This window comes from Pseudorca crassidens, chromosome 2 (genome assembly GCF_039906515.1).
Source record: "Pseudorca crassidens isolate mPseCra1 chromosome 2, mPseCra1.hap1, whole genome shotgun sequence".
NCBI classification, from domain to species: Eukaryota; Metazoa; Chordata; class Mammalia; order Artiodactyla; family Delphinidae; genus Pseudorca; species Pseudorca crassidens.
Window position 1 is genome coordinate 68,615,514 of NC_090297.1, and position 23,274 is coordinate 68,638,787.

General features: G+C 34.4%; 1 protein-coding gene and 1 non-coding gene across 3 annotated transcripts in view; one reads left to right on the top strand and one right to left on the bottom strand.

The window, feature by feature from the left end:
• The window catches only part of ADGRL4 (adhesion G protein-coupled receptor L4), a 127,405-nt gene that overhangs the window by 97,152 nt on the left and 6,979 nt on the right, over positions 1-23,274 (bottom strand). The gene's annotated exons all lie outside the window — the stretch shown is intronic.
• On the top strand, positions 8,793-8,899 carry LOC137220401 (U6 spliceosomal RNA). Its single transcript, XR_010941690.1, has one exon. It is a non-coding gene; the product is annotated as a U6 spliceosomal RNA (small nuclear RNA).

The window sequence follows — 23,274 nt, forward strand, 5'->3', positions numbered from 1 at the left end:
TTGGCAATGAAATCTGCAACAAAGATATCAATTTTTTTAAAAAGCAGTATTCATTATTTTTTCTTCTTTTATTCAGAATTTCAAAAGATGTGATATGAAATATTTGCAACTAATAAAATACAACTGAAATCCAAATGTGAACTAGGTTTCTACTCAAATTCAAATATTTTCCAAGTTGTTGACTCATCATAACAAAAAGCAGCTGGTGTCCTTTTCAAAATGACTATAAACAATTTAAGTTAACACCTCAGAAGATTATCAAAACAGAAAAAAATGTATTTTGCAAAAGAGATTGGATAGAAAATCTAAAAATGTATTTGACCATAAGGGAGGTATTCTGTAGCAATAAGATGCTTTGAAGGCACTTTAATCTCAATATATGTGTCACAGGACAAAAACAGATAAATCACGGTGGCATGATGGTATAATTTAAAAGGGATATTTTGGAAGGAGCTGTCAGTGCTATTTTTAATAGTAAATTTTCAATCTTAGATGAATTTTTTTACTACCAAGGACATGAGTTAAAAGTAGCTTCAAATCTCAATATCTAAATCAATATTTAACAGAAAGTACAATAATTATAATTTCCATGCATGACTTCAGATAGTTACATGGTATATATAAGACAGGCTATCACGGTATACTTGTCAAAGAGGACCTCATCAGTACCAGTTGTTTCCAAATTACAGTGGGGGAAATGCACCGCAAAGCACGTGAAAAACAATCCATTGATATACAGGAAAACTGTTAACATTTCTTCACTTATAAATACCTTTTCCTTTTTACAGTTCAGCAGTTATTGATCATAATGTAGAAGGCTATAATTTATAAGTAAATGTATATATATATTGGATGTGCAGTCTAAAAATTCTAATTTACAGCATGAACAGAGTCAAAAAAATCACCATTATTAATTAGAATGGGATTGATTTCCATGTCAATTCTAATTATCTGGTAGTTGTTGATCAGTACACTGTTTTGAGAAAATTCCAAGGCAATGTTCAGTTAGTGTCGGTAAGGGATACTGCTATGGATTGAATATTTGTATCTCTCCAAAATTCATATATTGAAGCCCCAATCCCAGTGTGATGGTATGTGAATGTGCGGCTTTGGGGAGGTAATTAGTTCATGAGGGTGGAGCCCTCACGAATGGGATTGGCACTCTTTTAATTGGATGAAGGGACTAGAGTGTCCCTTCTCTACCAAGTGAGAGTATCAACAAAAACTGGCCATCTGTAAACCAGGAAGAGTGTTCTCTCCAAACATCTACTCTGCTGGCACACTGATCGTGAATTTTCCAGCCTCTGGCATAAATGTTTGATGTTTAAGCCACTCAGTATATGGCATTTGTTATGGCAGCCAGAATTGATTAAGACAGAAATCATGACAGTTATCTATGGGAGAAAACAGGAAGCATGGCATCATTGGAATGGTAATCTGGCATCCTGCTCTAGGCACTGGCAAATAATACTGCTTGCTTAATTTATGTGGATAATTTCTTTGTTTCTATCATTTCCTTTTCAATATTCCAAGACTCCTGTCATTTTCCTAGATAAGCCACATTTATTCCCTCTTCCGTCCCCCACCACTCAAGGATTTGAAATAGCATATGAGGATGCTCTAGATGACAAACCTGTGCCTGTGTCTACAAGTAAGCCAGAATCTTTTGTTCTAAACCCTCATTTAGCCTCACGTTTTCTCTGCTCAAAATCCCACCCATTTTTATCTTCATTGAACCTATTCTTTCTTCTAGTCTTTTCTCTCATCTTCTACTCTTTTTCTGCTCAATTCTTTCCAACAGCCTTTATATTTGGTCAATTTCCACACTGGCTTTTTTGTTTACTTTCACAGCTATACTACTTAAAATAATTTCTTCACTTCTCAGGCACTACTCAACCCATTCTCGATTGGATTCAGTCACCAAAATTTCACCAAAGTAGTTCTTGCTAATGCCACCATTGATCTCTATATTAAAACAGTTATTGAGTGTTTTTAATTTTCATTGGGCCTTTCAGTAGCATTTGAAACTGTGAACTCTTCTTCTTTCTTGCAATACCCATTCCCTTAGTTTTAACAATAACACACAAGTTCTCCCTTCCTGTAAGGCCACATTTCTAAATTCCTTACGTCAATTTTCCTTTCTCTGCTGATTAAAGATTTGAGCTTAGTTCTTCTTTATTTTCATTCGATGATCTCTTTTATGTCATCTCTATAGGTAATCATATTTACTTCCATGGTTTCCATTAACACCAACATTCTGCTAATGATTCCAAAAATTTTCTGTCTATTCAAGACTTCTCTAAGTTCCAGACCAAAATGTACTGTTGTCTCTACTTAGATGTATGAATAGCATGACAGTGATACCATACAAAACAAAACTAATGATTTTTCTCCATATATATTTCCTTTTCTCATCAAATGCATCAATATCCACCCAATTGTTCATACTACAAACCTAAGAGATATCCTTCACATCTCTCTGTCTCTCACCTGGAACATCCAATTCATCATCAAGACCTATAGATGTCTATATTTTAAATATCACTCCTATCTGTTTTCTTCCATCTTTTTGGTCACTAATTTTGACTAAGCCAAAATTCACTATCCCCGACCCATGAGATATTCTCCACTTGCTGAGCCTGCTTCCACACTTTGCTGGCCTTCAATTCATTTACTTTGTAGAAGAAAAGGTGAATATCTGAAAATAGAATCCATTTTTTTCTATGGATAACATCAGGGCCCTACATAATATGACCACTGACCTACATTTTAGATACATGTTCTACAACTATAGCATTTCACTAACTACTTCAGCAACTTATATTTGTTCTTAGAATTTGTATTTCCTTATCGTTCATTACAGCTTTCATATGTGCATACAATGCTCATTCCTACCTGCCATTTCTATCCTCAAGCACATGCTTCATCAAACTAATTCCCAGCTCAACTCTCAGTTTAAACATTGTCTCCTTATGAAGCTTCCATGATCACTGGAACCACTCAAATGATTAAGTAATCATTGTGTAATAGTGGTTTTAATGTTTCTCTATCTTTCTAGAATCCATAACAGCCACATATACTTATTCACTGCTTTATATTTAACCCTACAAAGTGCCTATCACATCATAGGTGCTCAACACGTATTTTTTGAGTGAATGAATGCATGAATTAATGAATGGTAAACTATATAAAAGAGCACATGATTTGATTCAACCTTATTGCTCTATCATTAAAAAAGGTAATCTACATTAATTACAGTATGGATTTTTAAATTTATGATAAGCTATCATCATATTCTTTAAAATATTTTTAATAGCAGCTGTATTTTTTGTGTGTCTGTAATTTAGAAATATTGAAAAATTAGAATGAAAGTTACAAATGTATTAGAACTTAAAATTTTAAAAAAATTAAAAGTGAAGAATTATGACATATCCTGATACTTTCTTGCCAAGTTACAAAATAAAAGTAATAAAAAAATAAATGTTATTATATTAAGGGTTTAAACACTTTATCACATTTTTTAAAAGTTAAATTCATCATCAGCTCCTTGACAATAATTTTGAAATGACAAGTTTAAAAAAAATAGAGAGGATTAAATTTAGACTTAGGAGAGACTGATAGAGATTTTCACCACTGGCCAAGTGCTATGATGTTTGTTTTGACTTTTTTTTTTGCGCGACACGCGGGCCTCTCACTGTTATGGCCTCTCCCGCTGCGGAGCACAGGCTCCGGACACGCAGGCTCAGCCTCCATGGCTCACGGGCCCAGCCGCTCTGTGGCATGTGGGATCTTCCCAGACCGGGGCACGAACCCGTGTCCCCTGCATCGGCAGGCGGACTCTCAACCACTGCGCCACCTGGGAAGCCCTGTTTTGACTTTTAAAAAATATTTATTTGAGATTTAGTTTCAGAAAGATGACTTTTCATTCTTAATCAAATGAATTTGTATTTAGCTTACTTTTCATTTGTTGGAAAGTTTTCCAAGAAAGTAAAGATGGTTCAAATGCAGTGAGTAAATACTTGATCATCTTGGGGTGACATAAGTTAAACCATAACTCAGAAATGTTGAACTGAATAAAGGTGTCTTGACACATTTTCACTCAAATCTATCCTCATTCAGAATGAGATGTTAATTTGATGAATGCTTGAACAGCCTTGGAAGAGCAGAATCATAATAGAGTAATTCAAATCATTCCTCTCAACGAGTTCTTGTCAATGAACACATGTCATTTCTCCAAAGCACTGAAAATCCTGATAGCTGCTGTCCTAGGAGGTTATTCCATGGATCCTTGATTTCTCTCAGAGTTTAAGACTCTACCTAGAGATTATATTGAAATTCCCATCCTTGAAACAAAGTTGTGCCAAATATTTCATCTTTCCATTCTGCAGAATTATTTTCTTTATATTTCTTTCAGAATGATCTTATTCAATGGCAAATGAATCTTATTATTATATATAAGCATCATATATATGTGATCTTGTTATTATATATAATGATCTTATTGTTCATATACACACATAGATATACTTCTCTATTCAAATAAGCTTTAAGCTAAAGTATCCTGCAAGTCTTTTTTAAAAATTGCATAATAATAATTAAAAGAAACCTCATATATTGGGACTTCCCTGGTGGCACGGTGGATAAGACTCCATGCTCCCAATGCAGGGGGCCGGGTTCAATCCCTGATCAGGGAATTAAGTCCCGCATGCATGTCTCAACTAAGAGGCCACAGGCTGTAAATAAGATTCCGCATGCTTCAACTAAGACGTCTGCATGCCGCAATGAAGACTGAGTGTGCCACAACTAAGACCTGGTGCAGCCAAAATAAATTAAATAAATAAATATTTAAATTAAAAAAAGAAACCTCATATAGAGAAATATCTATTTTTCTGTGTATCTGTTTATCAGTGTTCATTTTTTTGTTTTGTTTTTTAATTTTTATTGAAATATAGTTGATTTATAATCCTCATATACTTTTTTCTTTAATATAAGCTTTTTTTTTTTTTTTTTTTTTTTTTTTTGTGGTACGTGGGCCTCTCACTGTTGTGGCCTCTCCTGTTGTGGCGCACAGGCTCCGGACGCACAGGCTCAGCGGCCATGGCTCACGGGCCCAGCTGCTCCGCAGCATGTGGGATCTTCCCGGACCAGGGCATGAACCCGTGTCCCCTGCATCGGCAGGCGGACTCTCAACCACTGCACCACCAGGGAAGCCCTAAGCATTTTTTTTTTTAATATAAGCATTCTTAAGGTCACTTTTCCATAAGCTATGAGAATGTCCCCAGAGCATTTTCTCTGGTTCTCTTATATGCTTGTGGGTTTTTATTTGTTTGTTTCCATTTTATTTTTCTTTTTTAATTAAAAGTTGCAAAAGCTTAACATTAGGATCAGGCAAAATCTTATATTCATTTCCCATACCAGCAGCTTCACTTCCAGAAGGTTAAGAGTCATAAGGGTTTAAAGCTTCATCTACCACAAAGGTTCTCAATTCTTCATGCACTTTAGAATCACCTGGGGAGTTTAAACAACTCCCAATGCTTCTGTGCCACTGCCACCAGAGATTCTGATTGGCCATGGATGGGGCCCAGGAATGGCAATTTAGAAGCTCCAGAGTGTATTCTAATATGTAAGCAGGGTTGAGAAGCTCTCTCTTTATTATTTTTTTATTTTGGGGGGGGGTCTTTTAACATCCTTTACATTTTATACAATCTTCATATACTTTTAAATAGCTAATTTCAATGGGAGATTTGTTAAGCCAAAGAAAAATATTTAGAGTTTCATAATATGTAGATTTGTTCAAGTTTTCATGTAAATCCTGTGTTTTCAAGCAATATTAATTTATTACTCAACTATGATAAATATTCACAGTAAGTGGACTAAACTGTTTTCTCAGAATTTACACTTTTAAATGTTTCTTACTGTACTTAACATCTTCCACTAGGTACCACATCTTCAATGCTAAACATTTTATATTATATATGCCAATAAATTATAAAAATAATTTATTGGCATATATATATAAATTTGAAAGTAATTAGTTCCTAAATATTCTTTTTAAATGTGCTTCTACTTTAAATTCAGTCTTCCACCAAGCTGACCAGGTGATTGGTACAAAGGTAATTTAATGAAAATTGCTCTTTAAAGAAAGCTTACTTCACAAAGGCCAGTGATGGGTGTTGACATGATGTGATTTCTGCCCAGTGCTCTGAATGTCAAAGTGAAGAAATTCAAAGAAGCTTGGGGAAATGGTGGGAGTAACTATGACTCTCTTCAGGTAGCCAAATACCTTGTCATCTAATTAGTGGTGCACATGAATGGATGAATGAGATTCCCACTGTCCCTACCTACTATCCAGCGAAAACACAACCAAGGGAACAGGCTTGGTGGAATCAGAGGAGAAAGAAGACCCTGTAGAGCTTAACTCTAGTCTGGCATGGTGAAAAGAATGAGAGATGTAGAATAAGTGGGAGGCCCCTGGCACACTCTGGTCCCTGTGAGAGGGTGGGGCGGGGTCCACCGGACTTGCAGGCTGCCAGTGAAATACCACTACTCTGATTGTTTTTTCACTGACCTGGTGAGGTGGGGGGGAGGGGGGCTAGCCCCGAGGGGCTTTTGCTTCTGGAACCAAGTGCCCGGCCACACTCTGGCCATGAGTGACCCACTCCAGGGACAGTGCCAGGTGGGGAGTTTGACTGGGGTGGTACAACTGTCAAATGGTAATGTAGGTGTCCTAAGGGGAGTTCAGGGAGGACAGAAACTTCTTGTGGAGCAGAAGGGCAAAAGCTCACTCGATCTTGATTTTCAGTATGAATACAGAGCATGAAGATGGGGCCTCAAAATTCTTCTGACCTTTGGGGTTTTAAGCAGGAGGTGTCTGAAAAATTACCACAAGGATAATTGACAGTAACAAAATAATAGTAGGGAACTTTAACACCCCACTTACAACAACGGACAGATTATCCAAACAGAAAATAAATAAGGAAACACAAAGTTTAAATGACACATTAGACCAGATGGACTTAATTGATACTTATAGGACATTCCATCCAAAAAAAACAGAATACACTTTCTTCGCAAGTGCATGTGGAACATTATGCAGGATAGATCACATCTTGGGTCACAAATTAAGCATAGGTAAATTTAAGAAAACTGAAATCACATCAAGCATCTTTTCCGACCACAACGCTATGAGACTAGATATCAATTATAGGAAAAAAAACTGTAAAAAATACAAATACGTGGAGGCTAAACAACATGCTACTAAATAACCAAGAAATCACTGAAGAAATCAAAGAGGAAATCAAAAAATACCCAGAAACAAATGACAATGAAATACGGCAACCCAAAAATTATGTGATGCAGCAAAAGCAGCTCTAAGAGGGAAGTTTATAGCAATACAATCCTACCTCAAGAAACAAGAAAAAGTCTCAAATAACCCAAGCTTACACCTAAAGCAATTAGAGAAAGAAGAACAAAAAACCTCAAAGTTAACAGAAGGAAAGAAATCATAAAGATCAGACCAGAAATAAATGAAAAAGAAATGAAAGAAACAATAGCAAAGATCAATAAAACTATAAGCTGGTTCCTTGAGAATTGGTAAACCATTAGCCAGACTCATCAGGAAAAAAAGGGAGAAGACTCAAATCAACAGAATTAGAAACAAAAAAGAAGTAACAACTGACAATGCAGAAATACAAAAGATCAGGAGAGACTACTACAAGCAACTATATGCCAGTAAAATGGACAACCTGGAAGAAATGGACAAATACTTATAAAAGTACCACCTTCCAGAATGAATCAGGAAGAAATAGAAAATATGAACAGACAAATCACAAGCACTGAAACTGAAGCAGTGATTAAGAATCCTCCAATAAACAAAAGCCCACGGCCAGATGGCTTCACAGGTGAATTCTATCAAACATTTAGAGAAGAGCTAACACCTATCCTTTTCAAACTCTTCCAAAATATAGTAGAGGGAGGAATACTCCCAAACTCATTCCACGAGGCCACCATCACCTTGATACCGAAACCAGAAAAAAGATGTCACAAAAAAAGAAAATTACAGACCAATATCCCTGATGAACATAGATGCAAAAACCCTCAACAAAATACTAGCAAACAGAATCCAACAGCACATTAAAAGGATCATACACCATGATCAAGAGGGGTTTATCCAAGAATGCAAGGTTTCTTCAATATATGCAAATCAATCAATGTGATACACCATATTAACAAATTGAAGGAGAAAAACCATATGATAATCTCAATAGATGCAGAAAAAAGTTTTGACAAAATTTAACACCTATTTATGATAAAAACCCTCCAGAAAGTGGGCATAGAGGGAACCTACCTCAACATACTAAAGGCCATATATGACAAACCCACTGCCATCATTCTCAATGGTGAAAAACTGAAAGCATTTCTTTTAATATCAGGAAAAGACAAGACTGCCCACTCTCACCACTATTATTCAACATAGTTTTGGAAGTTTTAGCCATGGCCATCAGAGAAGAAAAAGAAATAAAAGGAATCCAAATTGGAAAAGAAGAAGTAAAACTGTCACTGTTTGCAGATGACATGATACTATACATAGTGAATCCTAAAGATGCCACCAGAAAACTACTAGAGCTAATCAATGAATTTGGTAAAGTAGCAGGATACAAAATTAATGCACAGAAATCTCTTGCATTCCTATACACTAACAATGAAAAATCTGAAAGAGAAATTAAGGAAACACTCCTATTTACCATTGCAACAAAAAGAATCAAATACCTAGGAATAAAACTACCTAAGGAGTGCTCACTTCGGCAGCACATATACTAAAATTGGAACGATACAGAGAAGATTAGCATGGCCCCTGCGCAAGGATGACACGCAAATTTGTGAAGCGTTCCATATTTTTTGATGACCATAGTGGTAGTCTGCACCTGGTCCTCCTTGTGGCATTTCTAAAAGAAACCCCCGCAAAGATTCACCTTGTTGACTAACAGGTAAAATAAAAGAAAATATTCTAGAGGAAATAATACCAACAGGACTAAAAAAAAAAGTGCCGCCAAAAAGTGAAGAGTCTGCTCTTCCAGGGGAAAGTGCAGTGAAACATGGTATATTTGTAAAAGATGTTCTGTTCTCCTGCACAGAGGTGCCTGCTATACTGCCTATCACACTCTAACAAAATATTAGTATGCTTTAGTAAGACATGTACAAAGTTTCAAATAAATACATTAAGTACAAAAAAAAAAAAAACTAAGGAGGCTAAAGAGCTGTATGCAGAAAACTATAAGACACTGGTGAAAGAAATTAAAGATGATACAAACAGATGGAGAGATATACCATGTTCCTGGACTGGAAGAATCAACACTGTGAAAATGACTATACTCCCCAAAGCAATCTACAGATTCAATGCAATCCCTATCAAATTACCAATGGCATTTTTCACAGAACTAGAACAAAAATTTTTGCAATTTGTATGGGAACACAAAAGAACCTGAATTGCCAAAACAATCTTGAGAAAGTAAAACGGAGCTGGAGGAATCAGGCTCCCTGACTTCAGATTATACTACAAAGCTACAGTAATCAAGAGAGTATGGTACTGGCACAAAAACAGAAATATAGATCAGTGGAACAGGATAGAAAGCCCAGAGATAAACTCATGCACGTACGGTCACCTTATCTTTGACAAAGGAGGCAAGAATATACAATGGAGCAAAGACAGCCTCTTCAATAAGTGGTGCTGGGAAAACTGGACAGCTACATTAAAAGGATGAAATCAGAACACTTCCTAACACTATACACAAAAATAAACTCAAATTGTATTAAAGACCTAAATGTAAGGATAGACAGTATAAAACTCTTAGAGAAAAACATAGGCAGAACACTCTATGTCATAAATCACAGCAAGATCCTTTTCACCCACCTTCTAGAGTAATGGAAATAAAAACAAAACTAAACAAATGGGACCCAGTGAAACTTCAAAGCTTTTGCACAGCAAAGGAAACCATAAAGAAGACAAAAAGACAACCATCAGTATGGGAGAAAATATTTGCAAATGAAGCAACTGACAACTGATTAATTTCCAAAATATACAAGCAGCTCATGAAGCTCAATATCAAAAGAAAAAAACAACCTAATCCAAAAATGGGCAGAAGGCCTAAATAGACATTTCTCCAAAGAAGACATACAGATGGCCAACAAACACATGAAAAGATGTGCAACATCTCTAATCATTAGAGAAATGGAAATCAAAACCACAATGAGGTATTACCTCCCACCAGTCAGAATGGCCATCATCAAAAAAACTAAAAAGGATAAATGCTGGAGAAGGTGTGGAGAAAAGGGAACCCTTATGCACTGTTGGTGGGAATGTAACTTGATACAGTCACTATGAAGAACTATTTGGAGATTACTTAAAAAACTAAAAATAGAATTACCCTATGACCCAGCAATCCCACTACTGGGCATATACCTGAGAAAACCATAATTCAAAAAGATACATGTAACACAATGTTCATTGCAGCACTATTTACAATAGCTAGGATATGGAAATAGCCTAAATATCCATCGACAGAATGGATAAAGAAAATGTGGCACATACATACAATGGAATATTACTCAGCCATAAAAAGGAACGAAATTGAGTTATCTGTAATGAGGTGGATAGACCTAGAGTCTGTTATACAGAGTAAAGTAAGTCAGAAAGAGAAAAACAAATACCGTATGCTAATGCATGTATATGGAATGTAGAAAAATGGTAGTGATGAATCTAGTGGTAGGGCAGAAATAAAGATGGAGACATTGAGAATGGACTTGAGGGCACAGTGGGGAATGGGAGGCTGGGATGTAAGTGAGAGAGTAGTACTGACATACATACACTAACAAATGTAAAATGGATGGCTGGTGGAAGCTGCTGCATAGGGAGATCAGCTCAGTGCTTTATGACCACCTAGAGGCATGGAATAGGGAGTGTGGGAGGAAGGCTCAAAAGGGAAGGTATATGGGGATATGTGTATGCATACAGCTGATTCACTTTGTTGTTCGGAAGAAACTAACACCACATTGTGAAGCAATTATACTCCAATAAAGATGTATTTTAAAAAAAAGAAAGCTTACTAATAAGTAAATGATTATTTTTTTTCCCTTCAGACACAGAAAGCCTAAAATGTAAGTTGAGGATTAATAAACTATTAGCAAGTAGGGACTAATATACCCTTATTCTAGGTATATGGTTAAGTGCTCATATGTGTTGCTGTTCGTGGAATTTAGGAAAAGCAGAAGAGCACCTTGTTATAACATAACTGCCTAGATGATTTTCATCTGATTTTCTGGATAGTTTGGGAAAGTAGAAAAAGAATGAACCTATCCAAAACAATGTGGCAGAAAGTGACTGACAGATTTACATTAATAACAGTTCACTTACTGAGGCCTTTCTATATGGCCAGTATCATAACTAAATGCTATATTTTTATTATCTTCTTTTATCCTCAAAAATATTTTGAAGTTGATAAGACTATTTATATACCAAAGACATAGCAACTGGTCCAAATATGACAGCTAGCAAATGATGGAACCAGGATTCGATCCCAGGGATGCCTTCCTCAGAAGCTCTGCTTCTTCTATAGCTCTGCTTCTTTGGATCGATCTTGGTTCAAAGTGTCAATAGTGTCTGAATCTAAAAAGTTGAGGTACAGATTTTCAAAGCAGGTCTCCATTATAATCCTTCCTCTGCTGTAATCTACTTTGAAATAAACTATAGCCATTTTTTCCCCTCCTGTATTTATTATTTGTACTTGGTATTCCAGATTTGAATACTTACCGTATGTCAAAATTTTGCTTTAAATTCTATTCTCTAAGTGTGTCATATTTGTAAGTGTGTCATTCGGTTTTAATATTGTTGTAAGGACAATTTCTTTTCAATTAATAAAGGAACTGATCTGCAAATATTAAGGCATTAGTAGTAGTAAGTCCTTGGATCATAATTTATGAATCGCTGGAATCTTTTTTTGAAAACTGTATCTCCAATAATCAATAAGACTTAAGTTTTCTTTTCTAAACACAATAAAGTGTATTATGGGTTATAATCTAAAACCTTGCTTAAATTCATATTAACTTCATACTTCTTTATTCTTAAAGCAACCATCTGATTGTTTAAAAGGATAAGTATAAAGAGATTATTGACTATAAAACAACAATTACTGCCTCTATTGAAAATTTTCTGACATATTTGTCTACTAATAAACTGAAATTCAAAGTCCAAAACATATTTAAAAAAACAGTCTTCTCCACATAGTATTCCATTATGAAACTGCTGCAGGGAACATAACATTCGTTGAACAAACACAACACTATAATCAAGCATCTGCTTGCTTTCCTGCATTGCATATACAACAGAGATTTGTTGTACTATTTTTAGTATTCTCAATAGATTTCTGTGTTTATAAAGGTCCAGAAATTATCTTTAGAACAGATCCTCCATACGGCACCAGGAAACCTAGCATAAGAACCTTTCTGACACAAAGGATATAGAACTCTCTTACTTCAAAATATCAAAATTTTTCCACAAATACAAAACTATCAAGCAAGTGTCAGGACCACCTCAACTTCTGTTCAGTCTCGTCAAAATTGATTTAGTTGTCTGCACAAGTCAACTTTAATTATCAAAAATGTACAAAAAACAGCACATTTCTTTCCACTTAAATGTTAAACATGACTCCAGTGACATTTTTAATTACAAATTCTTTAAGACTCAGTATGTGTTCTTGATCTGCAGAGGGCTAACAGCATGATATCACTAAAGAAACATGACCCAAATTTTAGTTCTGAGGTTATATCCACAAAAGAGAAATAAAGTGGAGATGCCCACTTTTCTGCGTAATTATTGCATATATAACTGACCTGGTGAGTCAACCCAAAGAATCTCAAGGAAAAAATATATATATTTTGGTGTTCTTTGGTAAGACTTTACAAATTTCACAATTTGTTTGAACTCTCCTCTGCAATTCATTTTTTCCTCTGTAAATATATCCTGAGTTAACACCTGTTAAATAAGCTAGCATGTAAGACATGTAGAACACTGATAACCTGACTACCTTCATTCTACTGTAAGTTCTTAAAAACTACATTCTAAAATTCACTGAATAATTTAAATAACAAATAATTTTTATGTCTGTGCTCATGTGCACACATTCTTATTTTTGATTTTATAAATATAACCTTTAAAGTATTAGAAAATACAAAATACCACGTTAATCTATAAGGATAACACTCTTAAATGACTGCACCTTCAATATAGTGAAACAACTAAATATAATGTCAATTACATAAAAACCACTTGTTACGCCATAGAAGATTATTCAGACCCCACACAAAAGGTAGTTTCCTTCCCCGTAATGGTAACAAAGTGATTGGTAACAAAGTGATTAACTAGCAAGTTCAACATGAAGGAATGTTAACTAGCAAGTTCAACATGAAGGAATGATATGGTTCCAAGTGTGTATGGTTCCTTAACCTTGTCAAGGCATATTGCCAGATATTTCAATTAATGCGTAACAAGGTCACAAAATCAATTTCTTATCAGCTAAAAACACTCTTACAGTAAATTTTATTTTCAAACCATAATCTCTAAATTAAATCTGTGTCCCTAAAACATACAGTACAGAAACTCACTCATTGGGTTTTCCCCCTGATAGCATTTTCACAAATGGCACAAGGCTTTGTATGCTATATATAGCCTACAATGTTTGGCTGGATTCTAATCTTCCTAGAGAATGTCTTTATCTTTTTCCATGGCAAATGAAGGACCAAAGTATTAATTTACTCCTTAAAATAAGTACAGGCTTTGAACAGTCTGGCATTCTATCTTCTAGCAATTTGTTTGGGAACTTTTAAACAGTTATAAAGAGAATCTCTGATACTGTATATTAATCCAGATTTCTTGGTAATATAAATTATCAGAACATAACATTGTGGGAAAAATCACGTTAATACGGGAAATACCATTACCGTGCAGTAAATTCCATTTAAAGGGACTTGGCAGGACTCGAGCTTTTCAGGCCAATGACACTCAAAATAATCTCATTCTTAATGAAAACTCTTTGACTTGAATATAAAATACCATCGTCTATTATTCAGGTGCTGGAGTTCTTTCTCTATATTCCAATTTCTTTAAACAGAATTTTTTTCCTCCTAAAATCCTTATTCTCACTCTACCCACAACTACACATGAGACTACAGTAATTTAAGTCCTGGTACCTTTTCCCTCAATGGCAATGGACCAAAATAGTTAAAGCAGCTGAAATGTATCAGTAATACTGCCTTAATTTTTTAATATCCAGAAAATCACAACTTTCAAGGCAGACAAATATGATTTGTTCTGTTTTTTAACATTCAAAATGCTTGATACATTTATACAGATGCTGTATAATGTACACTACATAGTGGTATTATCTCATACAGCTGACCAACAAATTAAAAAATCGATTAATTATAAATTCAGATTCTTGGCACCAGTTTGATGGTTGGTAAAATATGGGATATAAAATCATATCTCAAGAAGACAAGAAGAAGAAATTATCTGAGATAATACATCAGAGTTTTTCAAAACATTTTTCCCACATCCTCCTAAACATATGCTCTTTTAGTTGATTTCAGCACTGCTAGAGAGCATGGAAAGAATGTTTCCTAAATCAAGGAAGTGAATAACTCTTAGGAAGGGTTACAACACATTTTTTAAAATTAAACACAACATTTTTGTAGATGAAGACAATATTTTCTTCATAATCTTTATATATTGGAGGTATTAAAATTCTAATGAAGTAATTTAAAGTTACAGAGATTAAGAATATTTTTTTCTTCCCAATTCATTCATGTGATAATTTATTCTATTTAATCAAATTTAGAGTTTGATAAAAAACAAAATAAAATTTGTCCTTCACTTTGTACATACTAATTACAGCTTCATGTAATGTTGTATTTAAAAAGATTAGTTCATGGGAAAGAGTGATAAATGTCAGACAGATATTTTCAACAACACAGAATAAAATTCTGTTTTGAAATTAAAGAAAGAACAAAGTACTAATATGCTTAGAAATGAAAATATCATTTTTCTAAGTGCTAATAATTTCACAATTACTAGGATTTCTATGAAAACAGCATATGTGACACATCAGATGCAGAAAAAAAATACCATAGTCAATGTGACTCCTGGGACTCTGAAGATTAGGACCAGGGTGCTTCAAAAACAGGAGGTCATCACAAGGTATTAGTGCCAATATTGCAAATGTCCCTGCTTTAGGACATACTGCTTCCTAATTCAGGAAAATGTTCAAAAGAGGAATAGATAAGTTAATGGAAATTCAGTCTTGCACAGTTGATCACTCAAAATGAAATAGGGAAAGACAGTTTGGAGAAAACCAATGTGAAGTTTATTAAGCAAACTGATCATTCATGCACATTTTCTATCTGGCTATAATGGATAGTCTTTATTTACAGCAAAATATTTGGGATGGGATTATACCTAATGTAATCTTGCTATATGGGTCTCTTACAATGTATAGAATTCAAGCAAATCTAAGTGCTGATTCATGCAAGCAGGAATACCACCCACAATGTCTTAATAAATTCAGCATAGGCAAGGAACAATAAGAATGGGGCACCAACCAATCAGAGTAACCACTCAAAAACAATCCATAGTATTTTACAGATTGGATCCAAGGAATTTTGGTAGTTTCCAAGGATCCACTCAAGAATAAGAATTAGTTACTCTCCTCAAACAGCAGTCACTGTTGGGATTCCCCAGGCACTATTAAAAAGCAGGCATTCTCTATGTCTGTGTCTTTACTCCTGTCCTTGAGGACACAGGGAGGGGGAAGGGCAAGCTGGGATGAAGTGAGAGAGTGTCATGGACATATATACACTACCAAATGTAAAATCGATAGCTAGTGGGAAGCAGCTGCATAGCACAGGGAGATCAGCTCAGTGCTTTGCGACCACCTAGAGGGGTGGGATAAGGAGGGTGAGAGGGAGGCGCAAGAAGGAAGGGATATGGGGATAGACGTATGCATATAGCTGATTCACTTTGTTATACAGAGGAAACTAACACAACATTGTAAAGCAATTATACTCCAAAAAGGATGTTAAAAAAAAAAAAAGCAGGCAAACTCCATCAACACTTATTCCGATATCATGAATTGATGCAAAAATAAAAAATGAATTATGAGAAGATGAAAAAGCAAACAATTATTCTTAAAATATAGAAATAAGAAAGGCCTTGCAAAGAAAGTGACACGTGTATTGAGTTTTAGACAATGAATCTCAGTTTATAATTTTTCCAACATTGAAAGTGCCTGATTTATTTCCTGAGCACACACACAGCTGATTATCCTGTCCCATTTATTGTCTGACACAAAGTATTTTGATGCCTGGAACTATATGAAATCCTCAGAATGGAGAAATTTAGCTACAGGTTTCCAGCTGAGAAGACTGCCCCTCTGATCAAGTCCACTCTCAACATCCCTGGCTCATCACAGTTAAAAATAAACAATCATCAATGTTCTTTTGAAATTGCAACACAAGGACAAGTTCTATTTTGTAGCATTTTGTTCCAGATTATTCATTAAATGGTATGTATAAAATCACATGAATCATAACCCTCCTCCCCACATAACGAATATGTGTATCATTTTATTCAAAAGGGGTTCTCTCAACTGTATACAACAGTGACTAAACCTTTCCCAGAGGGGACCAAATATAAAAATCAAGGTTTATAGCCTTCTTGTTTCTTTTTTTATGATTCAGGTGACTCTGATATAGCACTTCTCCTGCTGATCATTTTCTATGTAATACCTTACTTTTTAGCACTCTAATACAGGGGGTTCACTGAAGATTCGTCCAGAAGTTCCTTTCAAAGGAGGAAATCACCAGAGAAAACAATAATGGAAATAATGGAAAATAAGTTTTATTTATGTGCCTGCCTCTACTGATTTGTAACATCTGCCTGGAGAAGAACTTTGAGGTCACATCCTGGTTCAGCAGAAAAGAATATCATGATGGTGTTATGGCCACGAATAGGGAGAAGGTAGCACAAGCAGTAGATGAAAGCCTCACCTGCACTGGTCATGCCAGCTCCAGAGATCGCAGTAAAAAGAAGGATAGTTAGAGGCAAGAGACCAAAATCCATATCTGTTTCATTTTCATGTTTTAAATTGAGCCGAAAATCCATTAGTTACCCAAAAAGTAGATGAACTGTATATTGACTACAGTCCAAATAAAAGTCTCACAATAACAGAATCAAAGAATTTTAAAGCTGAGAGAGACATTAATAACCATTACCATAACAGTCCCAGTTGAACAGGACTAGAATATACATAACAAGCTTGGAGACCTCATCACAGTCATATGAGAATTTATTATCAGAGAATTTAGTTACTCGGGCATGGCATACTAGGAGTATTCAAATTACAGGGCTGCTCCCAGTTATTGAGATACAAGGATATAAGAAAGGGATCCAATAATGGGCACCTGGAAGATAAGACTTTGATGTAGTAATTATTTTTTTAGATGATGGGGTAATATCACAGTATTTCTAAAATATACCCCTCCTTTCTTAAACTAGAATTAGTCTCAGAAAAGGGTTAAATGAAAGTAGATGGATGTAGACATGGAGGCCCAGAGGATTGATAGAAACTCTTCTTGTAGTGGTCATTGTTGATTTTTGGCTGCTTCGCATCTATTCACTCTCCTGATGCTAAGAGCCACTCAACTGTCGTCTTGAAAAGTACTTTTTCTCACTCTGTCCCCATGATTTGAGAAGGTTTTCACCTATGCTACAGGAATGAAGAAGTCTATATATTCTATTATTTAGGTACACAAAGGTAATAAACATTTTGAATGTATAAATAAAAATGACAGGTTATGAAGTAAACTATACTCTTCTTTTATTGCATGATATCAATAGGTATTCCTTAAACATAAGCTGAGAAGCAAGGCACAAACATATTACGCAAAAGACAGTTGAATATTAGAGGGCTCTTTTAACTGAAGACTCAGGTGTTTCTTAAGCTATGGGAAATTGTCTTATATCTTTTGTTATTTCCTTTGCTAAATCTTGTCTGATCCTACTTTAATAAGACTTCTATTAGATGAATATTAGGTTCTCCATGTTGCTCTCGTATTTTCCATCTTTGCCTTTTAGTTCTACAGTCTCTGGGTATTATTTTTCTGCTGCTTTATTGCACGTTATTGTCTCAATTTGGGAGTAACATAGATCAGAAGATAAATATATTTTATTGGAGGAGAAAAATAGATCTTTTTGTATGAACTCTCAAGAGTATTAGCCAGTGAATTCAGGAAATTACTCAGGGAAAACAAACAACATAGGTTGGAAATTGCAGATAATTACAATATTATAACCACAGAATTTATAAGTAAGTCAAAAACAAAGTTTGAGTTCAATCAAATGGAGCAGAGGTTCTTCAACAACAATGCACTATTCCTGGGTACCAAGTATGGGCTCTATCCCCATATTAATGACATTATAATGTGAAAAATTACCAGCAAATCATGGAATTAGGGTCAAAAGACACATTGACTACCCTGTTTTACCTTTGAGATAAACTAGGGGAGGAATTTGGGAGAGCTGTAGGCAGAGATAATGGAAAAGATCACAAGGGGGTGAAATTGGGTTATTATAAAAAGGGGGATTGTGCTTAGCTGATGAACTTAAGAATATCCTGACTTATGCAGTCCAGGGGTATCTTCTACTGATGTGTAAGAAAATTTGAAATTTGTAGTTTCCCTGTTCGGTGTGTGATCATTTTCATAGGAGAGAAAACCCAGGAATAGAGACTTTAGTCTCAATCTTCTGGTGATTTTTAAGAATTGCTTGCATTACTGACAATTTTACCAGTTTATTGTCTTGATGGATTTCTACAAAAGGAAATGAATAAAAGGATAAAGGAGGTACAAGGAATTGAGTAGCACAAAGGTTATGGGATATACCAAAGAAGAAAGTATTTTTTCTGGTATAATAGCTCTTTCACACACAGAAGCCTATTCTATTTGTTTTGTTTGTTAGGATGCAAAATTTTTGAGAATCTCTTTGAAGGTATCAACTAGAGTTTTTCCTTCAAACTTTCTCTCCCTAGAAAGTAACTTTTTCAGGCCAGTTCTATTTATTCATCTTTGTGTTTGTATTTTTGGCTTTTCTCCAATGACTGGTTATCCTTAAAAGACCCTTATGTTTATAACTAAAGAACAATGTTGATTATCACAGGTACCATGACCCAGGTTTTGCCTGACAATTACAACCTCTTTAGTGCAAGAGTTCTGGTTTGCTGCATACGTGGGTGGGGCAAGTTTCAGGCATTATTCCAGGTAGCATAGATGGGGAGTGGGCAGAAAGGTGGTATTAATTTGCACCTTAAGTGATGACAGGCAGATGACAAAGTTTCCTTTGAGAGTATTTTCTTGGCTTTATTTGGGAGCAAACACCAATGGGAAATAGGGAGACCAATCTGTACAGCTTTAAGAAAATAATGTCTCAACCAATCACTTAGATTTCCACTCCCTTTCTGGGAAGGGTAAAGAATATGACCACCACAGGGAAAAGACACCATCTTCACTGAAGCCTTCTCTGTGTACATTGAACTACCCCCATTCGTAGCACTGGATTCTATTTTGAGAAGTTCACTCTTAATTTGTAGATGTCTCATGAGCCTCCTTTGATTTCACTGATTTTATTTTCAATAATTCACTGGGCTTGAAAGAGATAGATAAGCAGGAGTTAAACAATTGTTCCTGGCCTATGATTTTCATCAAGCTATTAAAACTTGTAAATAGTTTTAACTTCTCTGTACTTATTCCTAAGGTATCATAAATATACACACCACACATTCTTTTTTCTTTTTATCAGTTGTTTTGATAATGTAGCACAAAAAAAGCAGAATTGAGGTAGGAGGGGTAGAACCAAAATAATTCATTTTTTTCTTAATGAGATTCAATTTCATTATTTGCAGACTTAATTCACATAGTAGTTTGAGGATCATATGAGAAGACTGTTTGAAGGTACTTTCTCTGGGAAAATTATTTAACCTATAAATTGAGAATAATACTAGCTTTTACTTCAGAGTTGTTATGAGGATTAAATTTACAAATTCATGTAAAGTGCTTAGAATAGATGGTAGCTCAGAGAAAGCACTCAAATTAATATCATTATTATTATTCTTTTTTTGTGAATAAGCTGTAAATCTGAAGTTCCTTATTTAAGCATTAAAGAGACTAAGTAAGCATGAAGAGAAATAATGCAAAAATGGATAATCAGAAGACTGGTTAATTTGCTTCCAAAATAACTGGGAGTTGGCTATGAAGTATGCTAATGCCCTATTAAAACTGGGACTATAGAAAATTGACATTCCAACAACAAAAGAAATATCATCAATTTTGCAAAATGAAGTTAGCAATCTTAAAATATTGACAAAATAATAGAATTTTAATAAGCAAAGTGAAAAAATTGAGACTCATTGAGTCACTTTACGGTGTTAAAGGTGCTATCTCCAAATTCCTTTGTTCTTCTTTATGCCAATATTTTCTTGAAAAGCAACAGAGGTCTAAAATGTCTGAAAATTCCACATTTAGAGCACAATTTTCACTTAATTTAAATTTCCTAGCAGTTCCTAAAGATATGACTGAACATAAAATATAAGATGGTACAACTGCCATGTTCACTTTGCATGAAAAAAATGAAAACTAATGCTAGAAAAATGATATCCAATTGTATTGCTATTGATGCTTTATCATCAGCAACACATATTATATGACGTATATATATATAAATATATATATATGATGAATCAACATTTTAGCCTACAGTAAAAACAAATTGATAGTCTTCACTTGAAAAAAAAACCCATCACTCTGATAATGTCAAATCAGATAGTAAGTCTTACCTAGGATTGATTTAAGACAGAAATTTGAGTAAGTATTTTTGATTATTGATATTAGAACTCAGAAGTTTTGTGTTGATTTTTACTATTTCTGTTTAATTCTCTGTGCCATTAGTTATCTGATATTACTTTTCTGATTCTAAATATGCAATGAATCCATGTAGATAATACTGATTAAAAAGTAATCAAAAATAAATGAGACTTCTACATGAAGAAACATTTTCACATTTCATTATAGATTAGTTGGGAAAATCCAAAATCATATATTCATATTAAACTTTTCTTTAAGAACTCAGGATACTTCTTAGTTTGTATCTCATTCATTGTCATATCTGTCCAGTGAAATAAACATGGAACAGGATGACTTAGAAAAATGATTCCTGAAACTTAGTCTGCAAAAAATGACCTTGTCAAGTTAGATAAGAGAAGTTTTTAGGTTTTAGTTTTTTAACATTGTTATTGGACTATAATTGCTTTACAATGGTGTGTTAGTTTCTGCTTTATAACAAAGTGAATCAGCTATACAAATAGAGGGAGGAGATATGGAGAAATTTTTAGTTTTAAAACTGTGGAGCTGATCAGCAAAACTCAAATGACACAAGTTCTTTTTTCTTTTTCTTTTTAAAAATAAAATACTAGCTTAAAGATGGTTTCTATAATGGTTTATTCTTTTATTTTTCTCTTTTTATATGGTAAAAGAATTTGTAATCTTATAGAGTAGATTTTTTGAGGAGGTTCTACTTAAATATTGTGCTTGAGTTTGTTCTCTCTATTGTGTAACCCTTCTTGTCAACAGACGAAAGAGGTCATATTTCTAGTTACAAGGAAAAGAATTTCTGAAATTGGCAAAGGTATTTTATTTATTTGGATGAAGTTCACAGAAATCATGCATCCTGGAATGTAAGCCTTGGGTTAATTTAGACTATCAGTTTTTAAACAGGTTACAGTTTCCATTCAGTACAAGAAGGCCCAAGGAAATATGTACCTCACTTTAAAAAAATTTGATACACAGCTATCTAGAAGCATGTTAGAGTTCATACTTTTTCAAGTTTGTATTAGTATTCATTTTCCTAGGAAATTCCTCTGGAGTATGTAAAAATACACTTGTTTTACAAAAGAAATTTTGCTTCCTCAAGGGTTTTTAGTAACATATTACATATGAAGGAAGATGTGGATGTAATGTTATTGAGACATAGATTTCTAAATCTTCAAATATTCCTTAAATATTCCTTAAAAACCAGAAGACACCTCCTTCTATGGACTGGAACAAGAAGAAAAGAGAAAAAGACATAGAGAGGGAGGCAGAGAGAAAAAGAGAGAGAGAAAGGGAAAAATTAAAGAAAATGCTAGCCCTGGCTGCTACTCAATTCTGTACTCCTAAGTTTCAATACCACAAAATGTAATAAATGTAAAAGGATAAGAAAAGTTGTAGATGAACTACTAGGAGAGCTGATGATGCCAGATGAGAAATGAAAACAAATATTCAAAAGATACCCATTTGCAGCCTTAAGACAAAAATGATTTAGAAGCTGCTGTGAAAAATCGCTTTTCTAGAGGGACCTGATCCAGGCAGTTTTGATGCACTCTATCTTCTGGGTATGTAACTCCACAGAAGTTAAATATCAGTACAATTTAAAGATGATTATAAACTTTAACTTTCCTTGTTTTTGTTCCAACTGTCTCACTCAATAAATAGACTAACTTTGGTAACCAGACTATTTAATTTGCCAGATCATGACAGAACTAAACTGATGGACCATCTCTTTTGGTAACAGAAATAAAATGTTGGTATGCTAAATTATGAAGGGTACCATATTCTAAATTTTCAAAGCTAGAATAGGTTTCAAAAATGACAGGGCCAAAATGAATATTCCAATTGTTGAAATAAGTAAAGGTAATGATGATGTTTTAAAAAGGTAATGATGATGTTTATCATATAAGAAAATGCTTGACATGTTCGCCAAAATGCACTGATACATTTTATGACATTTTTGTCCTACACTGTAAGGTTTATTTCATAAAATATTTGTATTAACGAAAATATTTCTAAGTAAGCTGGTATACACTTAGAATCTAGTTCAACAATGTGTTGGGTTTATCTTTGTTACTTTTAGAGCTAGAGATATTAACAATGCCCTTTGGAATCGGATTCATAAAGAACAGATAATGCTTATGAAATGAATGCGTGAAAATAATACAACTATCTTTAAGCAAATAACAGAACTTAAGCATCCCAATGAGAATTAACAACTTGAAAGTCAGTACATTTATTCTAGTGATCTCGCTATTATATGCAATATCAAAACATTTCAAAACTTAAAAAACTATCTTTGTTCCATGCTAC